Genomic DNA, 13,402 nt, shown 5'->3' with positions numbered 1-13,402 from the left:
GGGTAATCACTGAGACTTGATTCCTGCACTTGATAATAGTGACTATGGTGCTAGCCCTGGTTCACTTGGAACTTCCTCAGCTGTAGGGCAGAAGGCTGTGGACTCTGTGCCCCACCCATTACATTTGGTGGAATATTCAGTGAAGTACTGAGGCAGTGAATTGCTGCCATATGTATCTTTGTTCCTGTGAAACATTCAAAGCTTCATTGGTTTGAATGTATTAAAAAAAATCAGTGTCTAGTGTCTATCCTCTAACTAATATTGCATAAAACAGATTTATTTGCTCTTGATTGTTGGTGGGCTGTGAGATATTGCTGTGCATAGATTGGCTGACACAATTCTTACATTAACACAGTGACCACTGCTCCATGAGATTATGGAAAGTGCAATATTAGCTACATCTTGAGCTGTGAACCTGAATATACCACATAGAGCTACTTCATCATACTGTCAGCCCTGTGTGCCTCTGTATGTCAGAAGTCACCTTCTCCATTAGTTTTTTACACTCTTGGAGCTGTTCAACTTCAGTGTGCACTGCAGCTGACCCAAGGTTTCCTGTTATTTAAAAGTTTGTTGGCATGCTGTTCCATCAAATCAATATTTTACTGATTGCCATGAACTAACTGCGTAGAAAACTCCCTACAAATCAAAGGAAAATGAAACAGCTGTACAGCATACAGAGTTGCATCTTTTTACGTGCATGAAGTAAGGAAGGAAATGTCACAGAGTCTATTTGGCCCGTCATCTCCAGCTTCGTTTTAAATTAGTCCCTTGCTGTTAGATGGTGTCTTTTCTTACCCTTTATTGCAAAGAATCGTGTAGTAATATGCTTCCTGCTTGCATTACTATGCAACTCTAGTCCTTGTTACTCAAGTACTAGCACGTGTATGCAATTGTCACACACAAAATGCTGGAGGAACTCAGCAGGCCAGGAAGTATCCATGGAAAAGAGCATAGCTGACATATCGGGCTGAAATGTATGCAATTGCCAAGATTTTACTGGACACATGTTCCACGGTACACTTTTCCTTTAAACTTACTGATCATTGAACTAAATATTAGAAGCTCAGGTGTGAACAGGTCATTTTCCTCTTAATCACTTAAGATAGATTTTATTCAAATCACGTAATTACCTCACTAACTCCTAGCTCTTCTTAAATCTTTGATCCCTCATTATTGATATCTCTGCTATTCACTCGACCTATGCATACCCATTACATCGTCTTTTGGCTGTTGTATCCAAAAGCAAACTTACAGTTCCACCAGGTTCAGGAACAGCTACTTTCCTACAACAGTCTGGTTTTTGAAACTACTTGCACAGTTCTAACCCTACCTCACCAATGGAACACCATGGACCATCTCTTGCAATATCATGAACTTTGCCCCAATTGTGTTTTTTTTTTGCACTTGTATCTTGTTTTGCAGTCTTTTTCTTCACTGTTTCAAGTGTTTTCCAAACCTATGTGTATGTGATGCTGATGCAGGCAAATTTTTCATTCTACCTGTATCTCACTGTATTTTGTACATCTGCCAATAAACTTGACTTGATCTTTCCTATCACTGGCAAAATCCTTTTAAACCTTCAATGAAGCCCTTCTATTGTTGTCATGTGGTACCCAGGTCCTAATCCGGGCTCCCTCTGGTACCAGCTTGCTCCTTGTTATTCTTTCCTCTGAAAAGAATCATGCCTCCTTAACCCACCTGTTCTGCTGCCTTGAAGGGTTACGATGGGTATGCACACCAAACTCCTATCACACCACTACACTTTTTGGTATCAATCGAACTCAAAGCAATAAGAACAGTGAAGAAGAGAGCTCTGAAATAAAAATGGGAAATGCTGTCTGTAGAGTCATACAGCATATGGAAGGAGGCTCTTTGGCCCATTGTGTCTGCAGTCTATCAAGTATTCATTTTTACAATTCTTGCAGTAATCCCAATTTAAAAAATTTCCCCACATTCCAGTCAACTCCACCTAGATTCTACCACTTAATTACATGCTGTGGATAATTTACAGTGGCCAATTTACTTACCAAACCAAACACCTGCACTTGACAAGTCAACCAGAATCTAAGAGCATAACATACATTTGGTATTTTTCTATCAGTATTTGATTTTGGTAACATATTGTCTTGCTTCACTGCTGAAATATCTTACATTTTGAGAAACTTTGAACTTTTTTTACTGTGCCATGGGCTGTTCTCCATCGTTATGGTATTGTTGCACTGTTGTAACTATATGCCATAATTATGTGGTTTTGTTAGTTTTTCAGTCTTGGTCTGTCCTGTGTTTTCGTGATATCACACCGGAGGGATATTGTGTCATTTCTTAATGCATGCATTACTAAATGACAATAAAAGAGGACTGCGTGTCCTCATAATTTAATCTAATCTAATAATCTAATTTTAATACTGGTTTTTTAAGTCAATCCAGAAATGGTACCACTGTAATGAAGCATTTTACAGTTCTGGCAAGTAATGAGCAATCAAATCCTGTTACTATATGTATATGTTCTTGTCAAACTTATACCAAACCTTCCTGTCTCAATAACTCTGTTCTGCTGACCACAAAGACTTGTCTCAGCTGACGTGAGTCTGGGACCTTTCAGTGGACTCGTCTGTTTGACGGGGCAGTAGTGGATGATCTTAGTCAGATATTTTGGGTCTAATCGAAATTTTGAACAGGGGCTGCTACAAATCATTAGCCACTGAAATTCAATAAGACAAGGTCATTTCAAAGACACAAGATCCATTCCTTTCTTATTTTAAAAAAATCTTTCACGTGCATAATAAAAACAGAAACTGTTGGAAACTTTCAACAGAGCACGTATAGCAAATTGTAAACATGAGATTCTGCAGATGCTGGAAATCCAGAGCAGCACTCACAAAATGCTGCAGGAACATAACTGGTCAGGCATCTCTATGGAAAGGAATAAACAGTCAATGTTGTAGGCTGAGACCTTTCATCAGGACTGGAAAGGAAGGGGGGAGGATGCCAGGATAAAAAAGGGGGGGGGGAGAAAAAGAGGGACAGGTTTTGGGAACTGGAGAGTGAAGGGGAGGTAAAGATGTGTTTGATAGTAAGATTCCTTTGAAGATGGCAGAGGTTGCATGAGAGGTTCATAGGGTGGTAGGTGAGGAGAAGAGGAGCTCTATCCCTGTTCAGGTGGTGGGACGATGGGGTGAGTGTGGATGTCCAGGAAATGGATGAAATGCGGGTGAGGACAGCATCATTGGTGGAGGATAGTGAAGGGAAATCTTATTCTTTGGTGTGCAGAATAGTTGCAGTGGAGATGAAGGAACTGAGGAAAAAATAGCATTTCTACAGGAGGCATGGTGGGAAGAGAAATAATGAAGATAGCCAAGGGAATTGGTAGGTTTATAAAAGATGTCAGCAGACAGTTTGCCATGGCCAGGAAGTGGTGGCAGCCAAAGTCTGGGCTCGGGCTGGAGCTAGAGGCCACGTAATTCATGTTCTGGAGGCATCCGGGGTCATTGGAATTAAAGTTGGAGGTGGTGGGATCCATGGTCTGGAAGCATCCAGGGTTATTGGAATGGGAATTGGTGATGGTGGATGGTGGAATCCACAGTCTGGAGACATCCAGGGCATTCGGAACCTGAGTTGGAGATAGCGACAAGCCTGCTGCATAACGTAGCAACCCTGGAGAGAAAAGTAAAGTTAGTGTTTCCAGTTGTCCCTCTGAAAGGTATATTGTTTCTCCTTCCACAGATGTTGCCTGACCAGCTAAGTAGACTTCCATCATCTGCAATATTTTTTTTCAATTTCGTTTTCTTTTACATAAAGCCGGCATGATTTCAGGCCATATTACGGTACCTTGTAGGTAACGAAATATCTCTAAACAATTGGGTATGGAACATAGAACAGCATGGTACATAAACAGGCCCTTTAGCCCACAATGTTGTGCCAAACTAATTAAGCTAATCACAGTTGCTTCTGCCTGTGTATAGTCCATATCCATCCATTCTCTGAACATTCAATTGCCTATCTAAGAGCCTCTTAAATTTCTGTATTTCATTTGCCATCAACATCACCCTGGCTGTACATTCCAGGCACTCCATGGGAAAACAAAATTTGCCCTGCACATCTCCTTTGAACTTTCATCTTCTTACCTTAAATTCATGCCCCCTAGCATTAGACAAATCCACCCTGGGGAGGAAAAAAGGTGTCGACTCTATGCCTACATGATTTTATAAACTCCTGTCAGGTCTCCCCTCAGCTTCCACCACTCCTGAAGAAGCAACCTTAAATTATCCCATCTTTCCTCATAGCACATGGCCTCTAACCCAGGCAGCATCCTTTACGCCCTTTCCAAAGCCTGCCTATAATGGGGCAACCAGAAATTAATGTCATACTCCAGGAGCAGCTTAACCAGTTTTTATAAAGTTCTATCATAACTTCATTTCTCTTGAACTCAGTGCCGTGACTAAAATAGGCAAACGTTCCATGCTCCTCCTTCATCACCCTATTGACCTGCTGCCTCTTTCAGGGAGCTATGCACTTCAGAATCAGTATCAGACGTATCACTGACATATGTCATGAAATTCATTGTTTTGTGGCAGCAGTACTATGCAAGGCATAAACATTACTAAAGTTGCAAAAAAAAACAACTATTAAATAAACAACCGTTGCAAAAGAGGAATAGTGAGGTTATATTCATGGATTTATGTACTATTCAGAACTCCCCCCCCCCCACTTCTGCTGACAAGTCACTCCTACAACTGCAAATAACTTTACAGATTTTGTATACAATGATGTTGAAAGGCTGAAGTTCACAATCTTCATTTGGTGAGGGCAATGCTTTCATGTTTGAATTAATAGCATGTCAGAATGGTCTTCCAGATAGCTCTTGCAACATCCCTTCATCTTATTATACTAGATATTTTCCCTCTATTTTTCATCACAGATGAAGGGTCTCAACCGGAAACATTGAATGTCCATTTCCGTGCATGGAAGCTGCTCAGCAAGCTGAGTTCACCCAGCATTTTGTCTGTTGCTCCAGATTTCAGCATTTGTGGTCTCTTGTGTCTCCGTGTCAGAGTTGTCCATTATTGGGCTAAAAGTAATCTCTAAGCCATTTTGAAGCAGGTAATATGCACATAAACCATTTCATGGGCAAACTTGAAAATGCTTCCACTGATCTTCTGGGATTGAAAATCAAATGGATACAAAACATTTAGCAGCCCAACTTGATTACGTGTCATTTTGAACAAGTGTCTCTGAGAATCAGGAGCAACACATACAAGCTACTGGAGGAATTCAGGCTCAAAACGCTGGAGGTCTTGGCCTGAAATGTTGACCACTTATTTCCCTCCATAGATGCTGCCTGACTTGTTGAGTTCCTTCAGCATGTTGTGTGTCTGTTGCTCGGGATTTCCAGCAACTGCAAAAATCGCTTGTGTCTTTGAGAAGGAAATCAAAATTGCTGGTCGTTGAGATTTGCCTGAATGATACCAGGGATGAGGCTTAGACATGTGAAAAGATGATCATCGTGCAGTAGGGTTAAGGAAGGATCTGATAATATTCACAATTATGAGGAGCTTTGATGGTAAACAACAGCAATCTGTTTCCTCTAATCAGTGAGCTGGTATACTAAAAGTATAGCTAAAAGATCATCAAAAGTACAACAAAACAATTAGAACTTTGTTATAACATGAAGAATTCTCAGTTAAGACTAAAGACTCAGAGACCATAAAAGCAGGATGTAATGCTGAAGTTTTAAAGGATATTGGTCAGACAATATTTGAAGTATTGTGAGCAGTTTTGGGCTTTATTTCTAAGGAAAGATGTGCTGTTGTTGGTGAGAGTCCAGAGGAGGTTTACAAGAGTGATCCCAGAGATGACAGAGTTAATTTATGAGGAGTGTTTGATATTTGCTGGCGTTCAGAAGGGTGAAGGGTGTGGGGCTCTGACTGAAACTTACCAAATATTGAAAGGCCTGGATAGAATGGATGTGGAGAGAACCTAGGACCAGAGGGCACAGCCTCAGAATAAAAGGACTTCCCTTGAGAAAAGAGTTGATGAGAAATTTCTTTATCCAGAGGATAGAGAATCTGTGGAATTCATTGCCACACCCAGTTGTGGAGGTTGAGTTACTGGGTATATTTAAAGCAGAGGTTGATAGGGTCTTGATGAGTAACAGTGTCAAAGGTTACATGGAGAAGACGGGGGAATGGGGTTCGGAGTGAATAATAAATTAGCCATAATTCAATAGCGGAGCCGATACAATGGGCTGAATAACTTAGTTCTGCTCCTACCTTATAGTGTCATTTTACATTGTGTTTTTCGAGTATTGATTTGTATTCATTGCAATATTCAGGCAATATTAGTGCATAAAATCAGAACTAGTTCCAACAGTTATAATTCTCTGACCAGCATGATTATTTATTTGTAGATTAGCTATGGCATTCCATGGACGATCAAATTTCAGCTTGACAGGGGCAGTGAGATTTATTAGCTGATGCCTATCAATGTTAGCAATTAATTAGGGCCACTAAAAATAATGTTCTGATGGTGATCTTCCTCTGATTATCCTTCCCTGCTTCTACTTACACTTGCTTTTCCTTAGTAGAGGGGCAGGAGTCAGTCAATTAGCCATTCAGCCTTCATCGCCTCTTCCATGAGATCATGGCTGATTTGCGATCTGAAGCCTTTCCATCTTATACAGTACTTGAATCCCATTTGTAACAATACCCCTTGTTTTAATGCTGTAAACACTCAGCAGGACAGGCAGTATCTGTAAAAGGAGAAATTGAGTCAATGTTTCAGGTCAAATTGTCTTCAAATCGAAAACTTTCTGATGCTTATGAAAAGATTTTCCAAATTTCAGCCACTCTTTGCATGCATTCATCTTTCCTAAATAGAATTAGAATTTCAGATCTGGAGATGCGAGTTCATTTACTGACAGAGGAACCTGTGGAATTAAATTCAAGCAATTAAATAAATCTGGTAGCAAAATAATCTAGTAATGGTAAGGCTACAGAATAGTTATAAAATACCCTATCTGTTATCATACTTGGCTTATATGTGACTCCAGACAAGCCAGTGATCTAGCAAAACAATATGTTCTGGGGGCAGCTAGGATTGATAAACACCAGCCTTACCTGTGGTACGCACACCCTCAGACCAAATAAATTCTATATTTGGACCTACTTTGAGATAATTCCAGTGTTTAAATAGACAGTTCTCCCAAACAGCAGAATACAGCCCTAAACCACTTACAAATCAAGTCCTGGAACAAAAGGCCTTGCAGGAAATCCTATATTCAAAGCTAAATATATAATGAAAGGTCTCTGCTGTACAGGAAAATGTTGTTGAACAAAAGTCATTTTTGATTAAGATCAGGGTGTGTATACACTCCACAATCAGCAACAATGGTAAGCACAATTTGGTTATAAACTTTTATGATGCAAGGCCTAAACCCTTTCTTGTCCCTTTCACTCCAGGGAAATATTGAGCCCTGACTGGCAATCTCAATTCCGCTTATGTTGCGGCTTTGTGTTGTTTACATACAACTAAGATGATTTTTGCTGTATTGGTGCAGCTGCAGTGTTAACACTTCCACTTTAGTTCTCCACTTACACATCATTCCTTTTATTCCCTCTCTCTCCAGGAATGCAAATATAAACCATTTCTCTTGTCTCCATGGCAACCTATTGACAAGTCATTTACCTTTGGTAGAAGACCAATTTCACCCACTTCCTAGCATTAACTTTTAATTTGCAGCAACATGCATTCACTGATATTTGAACACTTCGCCATGAGCAGTCCATGTGTCTAGATCAGTTTTGTCAAATCAGAGTTCCTTTAGCTGCTTCTCTTTGGAGTGATGATTCCTTTTACACCTTTGAAAATTAATTTCTTTGAAATCTATGTCCTGTTTTCTATTTACTACTTCATGGCACGTGGATGGAACTAGCTGTGCCACCATTTATTATCAATCTTTGTATCCCCCTTGTCCTTCATTCCAGAGGCAGTTAAGGCTCAATTCTGTTGATGCATGTTTAAAATCAACCAATGTCAGCATTAATTTTAAGAGGACTGGAATATAAAAGCTACGATGTAATGCTAAAGCTTTATGAGGTGTTGGTCACACCACAGTTGAAGGATTGTGAGCAGATTTGGGTTCCTTATCTAACAAAAAATGTGCTGGCATTGGAGAAGTCCCAGAGGAGATTCATGAGAATGATTCCCAGAATGAAAGGGTTAATGTATGAGGTGTATTTGATGGCTCTGGGCCTGTATTTGCTGGAGTTTAGAAGAATGAGGGGAAATCTCATTGAAATTTATAAAATAATGAAAGGCCTTGATAGAGTGGAGTTGGAGAGGATATTTCCTATAGTGGGTGAGTCTGGGAGCAGTGGGCACGGCCTCAAAATAGAGGGACAGCCATTTAGAACAGAGATAAGAGGGAATTTCTTGAGCTAGAGGGCAGTGAATCTGAGAATTTATTGCCACAGGCATCTGTAGAAGCCAAGTCACTGAGTATATTTAAAATGGAGATTGATAGTTTCTTGGTTCATCAGGGTGTCACAGGTTACGGGAGAAGGCAGGATAATGGGGTTGAGAGGTTTAATAAATCAGTCATGAGCAGTCATGAGTGGAGCTGACTCAATGGGCTGAGTGGCCCTATTCTGCTCCTGTGTCTTGTATGGTCTTTGTTCAAAGCATTACTGAATCATGAGATTTTATAACAGTCCAATAGATTAATGGTCATTAAAATAAAATACTGCAGAAGCTGAAAATCTGAAGTAAAAATAGAAAATGCAGTATCTGTGAAAAGAGAAACAGTTAATGTCATAGACAGTCAACAATACCAGCCAGAAACAAGGGGCTGTGCAGAGTGTAGTGACCAGCATTCAAGGAGTGGCCTTGGAGGTATAGAACAGCAATAGATGGAGAAGGAGGTGGCTCCCACTGGGGCGCAAGCAGTAGAAGTAACGGAGTGGGAGAAAAAGAGGGACGAGTGCAGAGAGCTGAGACAGGGTGAAGACATGCCAGTGGCTATACTTAAAGATTTTGAGGAGATTTGGTATGTCTCCAAAGACTGTAGCAAATTCCTACAGATATACCATGGTGAGCATTCTGACTGGTTGCGTCACTGTCTGATGTGGAGGCTCCAATGCACAGAATTGTAAGAAGTTTCAGAGGGTTGTAGACTCAGCTAGCCCCATCACAGGCGCACACTTCACCACCATCTTGAAGATTGGTGCCTCGAGAACATAGCGTCCATCATGAAGGACCCTCACCATCTGGGACATGCCCTCTTCTTCAAGTATGTCACTTTATGTACGTACAAGCAACCTACATATATAATATATTTTTTTATTATGTCCTTTATCTTAATATGTTTTTTGTGCGCTGCATCAGATGCTGAGTAACAATTATTTTGTTCTCTTTTGTACTTCTGTACTGGAAATGACATTAAAAAATGTCAAACAACACACATAAAAGTTGCTGGTGAACGCAGCAGGCCAGGCAGCATCTCTAGGAAGAGGTGCAGTCGATGTTTCAGGCCGAGACCCTTCGTCAGGACTAACTGAAGGAAGAGTGAGTAAGGGATTTGAAAGTTGGAGGGGGAGGGGGAGATCCAAAATGAAAGGAGAAGACAGGAGGGGGAGGGATGGAGCCAAGAGCTGGACAGGTGATTGGCAAAAGGGATATGGGAGGATCATGGGACAGGAGGCCCAGGGAGAAAGAAAGGGGAGGGGGGGAAAAACCCAGAGGATGGGCAAGGAGTATAGTGAGAGGGACAGAGGGAGAAAAAGAGAGAGGAAAAAAATATACATATAAAATAATAATAAATAAATAACGGGGTACAAAGAGGAGGTGGGGCATTAACGGAAGTTAGAGAAGTCAATGTTCATGCCATCAGGTTGGAGGCTACCCAGACGGAATATAAGGTGTTGTTCCTCCAACCTGAGTGTGGCTTCACCTTGACAGTAGAGGAGGCCGTGGATAGACATGTCAGAATGGGAATGGGACGTGGAATTAAAATGTGTGGCCACTGGGAGATCCTGCTTTCTCTGGCGGACAGAGCGTAGGTGTTCAGCAAAGCGGTCTCCCAGTCTGCGTCGGGTCTCGCCAATATATAGAAGGCCACATCGGGAGCACCGGACGTAGTATATCACCCCAGCCGACTCACAGGTGAAGTGTTGCCTCACCTGGAAGGACTGACTGGGGCACTGAATGGTGGTGAGGGAGGAAGTGTAAGGGCATGTGTAGCACTTGTTCCACTTACAAGGATAAGTGCCGGGAGGGAGATCAGTGGGAATGGATGGAGGGGACGAATGGACAAGGGAGTCGCGTAGGGGGCGATCCCTGTGGAAAGCAGAGAGAAGGTTGGAGGGAAAGATGCGCTTAGTGGTGGGATCCCGTTGGAGGTGGCGGAAGTTACGGAGAATTATATGTTGGACCCGGAGGCTGATGGGGTGGTAGGTGAGGACAAGGGGAACCCTATTCCTAGTGGGGTGGCGGGAGGATGGGGTGAGAGCAGATGTACGTGAAATGGGGGAGATGTGCTTGAGAGCAGAGTTGATGGTGGAGAAAGGGAAGCCCCTTTCTTTAAAAAAGGAGGACATCTCCTTCGTTCTGGAATGAAAAGCCTCATCCTGAGAGCAGATGCGGTGGAGACAGAGGAATTGCGAGAAGGGTATGGCATTTTTGCAAGAGACAGGGTGAGAAGAGGAATAGTCCAGGTAGCTGTGAGAGTCAGTAGGCTTATAGTAGACAAATATTATAGTAAATAATGTTGAATCTTGAATTTTGAATCTTCTTATTACAGCCATCAGGAAGAAGGTACAGAGCCTGATTGCCCACACTCAACTTTTTATGAACAGCTTCTTCCCATCTGCCATCAGATTTCTGAATGGTCTATGGTCCATGAACACACTTCACTATTCCTCTTTGGCACTATTTATTCATTTATTGTGTTGTGACTCATAACATTTTGTTATGCCTGCACTGCACTGTACTGTTGCCACAAAAGAACAATTTTTATGACTTATGTCAGTGACAATAAACCTGATTCTGATTCTGAGAGGGATGAGGAGAGGGAATGATTCTGATATTTCCATCAGTTTCCAAATCAGTTTCAGACCTTTTCCCCCAGTAACGGCAGGTTTACTGTGTTTACAGTGTGAGAACGCAGATGAAACGTGCACAGTTCGTACTGACAGCATACGAAGTCAGGGTTGCTGAAGTTATGAGGCACCATGGTGCCCATTTACAGAGTGAGGAAGTGTGTGTAGTGGGATATGTGTTTTCAGTGTGGTCCGGCGCACCCCAGCCACCCAATTATTATCCATGGTCCCAATGGCCATTTATCAGTACATATAAAATGAGTTATTCTTCCCTACCACCACCTTAGACATTGCTCGTCCCACTAAGTACGTCCAGCAGATTGTTTGTAGTGCATATAAAAACTTTTAAAAAGTAATATAATTAACATAATCTGCTTCTGAACAGGGGCTAAATCATGCAACGTGCACAGATGGTCCCCTTCTCGGCTGATAGGGCACTGTGGCTCTCTGAAACTGGCTCTGGTTTATTCTGACCTGTTTGGAGGAACTCAATAAGAAATCAGTTAATAAAGGGTTAACACAAGTTCTGCATGGCAATCAGTATCATGAAAACAACAATTATCATACAGGGTACTAAGATTCGACTCATAATCTGTAAGAATTGAACTCTGGACGGAGTTCATCACATCAGTTCTTTCACCTCATCTCACACTTAACTGTTTTAGACAAGCAATTATCAAGATTTTAAAGATAATCTGCTAAAGGGCTGTGGATCAAGTCCAATGCAAGGGAAGGCCCTAATATAGTGACAAAGTCAACCAAGAACTTAAACTTTCTCATAGATAATGCAGAGAACCTAGCCTGAAACCAGTCTGTCCTGAGGCCTGGTTTGAGGCTGATGAATGCTGCGAACCATTAACTGCTTCTTAACTGCTTGAACTTGGGTTCTTCCCAACACCATTGCAAGGTGCCATCATCACATCTCCAGTCATCTGCCTATGGTATACTACTGGGATACTATCTGTTTAAACAGTGCAAATCAGCCAATTAATCAACATAACAATGAATCTAAATAAATTTTGGTAAGATTGCAAATGATTAAGTGAACTTAATAGTTCACGTTAATATTCTAAGCTGTGCCTGCTCAGTGGCAAGCATATTTTTGTAAGTATAATAGGTTTTAAATAATTATTGCAATATACATATTTTCCCTCTCATATCCCTTTTGCCAATCATCTGTCCAGCTCTTGGCTCCATCCCTCCCCCTCCTGTCTTCTCCTATCATTTTGGATCTCCCCCTCCCCCTCTCACTTTCAAATCTCTTACTAGCTCTTCCTTCAGTTAGTCCTGACGAAGGGTCTCGGCCCGAAACGTCGACTGTACCTCTTCCTAGAGATGCTGCCTGGCCTGCTGCGTTCACCAGCAACTTTGATGTGTGTTGCATATATATTTTCCCTCTAGTTTTGTGAATTTGGAGGCAAGACACAAAGTCAAAGTCAAAATTGAGTTTATCGCCATATTCAACGGTACATGTATGCACAGGTGTAATGATGCAGCAAGTAGCATCACAGGCACGTAGCATCATATAACCAACATTTACAAAAAACACAAATAAAACATAAATTATACACAATTTTTACAATAAAAATACATAGCAAAAAACACAATATCAATTTTAGTGCAAATTTCATCAATATGGTCGTAGTGTTGCTAAGCTGTAGTGGTTAGGGTTTTGCTGGTTGGTTCAGGAACAGATCCATTGAAGAGAAGTAGCTGTTCTTGAACCTGTTAGTGTGAGACTTCATGGTTCTGTACTTCATGGCCAAAGGTGAATATGAGTTGATGATATGGGCCAGATAGCTGGGATTTTTGATGATGGATGTTGCCTTCCTGTGGCAGTGCCTTCTATAGATAATAGCAATGATGGGGATGGATGTGCCTATGATGTATTGGGCTAAGTGAGTCTCTGCTCTCGGCAGCTTCTTACGTTCTTGCACTTTCAAATTGCTGTACCAGACCATGATGGAACCAGTCGGGATACTTTCAACAATACGTCTATAGAGTGTTTGATGATGAGCCAAATCTCCTTAATCTCTTTAGAAAGTAAAAATTCTGGCATGCCTTTCTTGTGATTGCATTTATGCATTGGGCTCCTATGAGCTAGTATCATTGGATATTATTGATAGAGCCAAGAGTATTGTTGAACTGTATTTCCATTTGGTTATTGAACAACCTGAAAATGTCAACCAGTCAAATGCACTTTAACTATTTTGGTTTACTTGCTGAATTAATTTGTGATTTGATTCAAAGTGTTATATTGGAGTCGCCAACTGTCAACAGATCTTGATATGGTGCATCCAAATGCA

General features: G+C 41.3%; 1 protein-coding gene across 10 annotated transcripts in view; it reads left to right on the top strand.

The window, feature by feature from the left end:
- LOC140198158 (receptor-type tyrosine-protein phosphatase mu-like) overlaps positions 1–13,402 on the top strand; it is a 1,049,822-nt gene that overhangs the window by 209,524 nt on the left and 826,896 nt on the right. The gene's annotated exons all lie outside the window — the stretch shown is intronic.

The sequence above is a fragment of the Mobula birostris genome, chromosome 1, assembly GCF_030028105.1.
Source record: "Mobula birostris isolate sMobBir1 chromosome 1, sMobBir1.hap1, whole genome shotgun sequence".
Classification (NCBI taxonomy): Eukaryota; Metazoa; Chordata; class Chondrichthyes; order Myliobatiformes; family Myliobatidae; genus Mobula; species Mobula birostris.
This window is presented reverse-complemented; position numbering and strand designations above follow the sequence as displayed.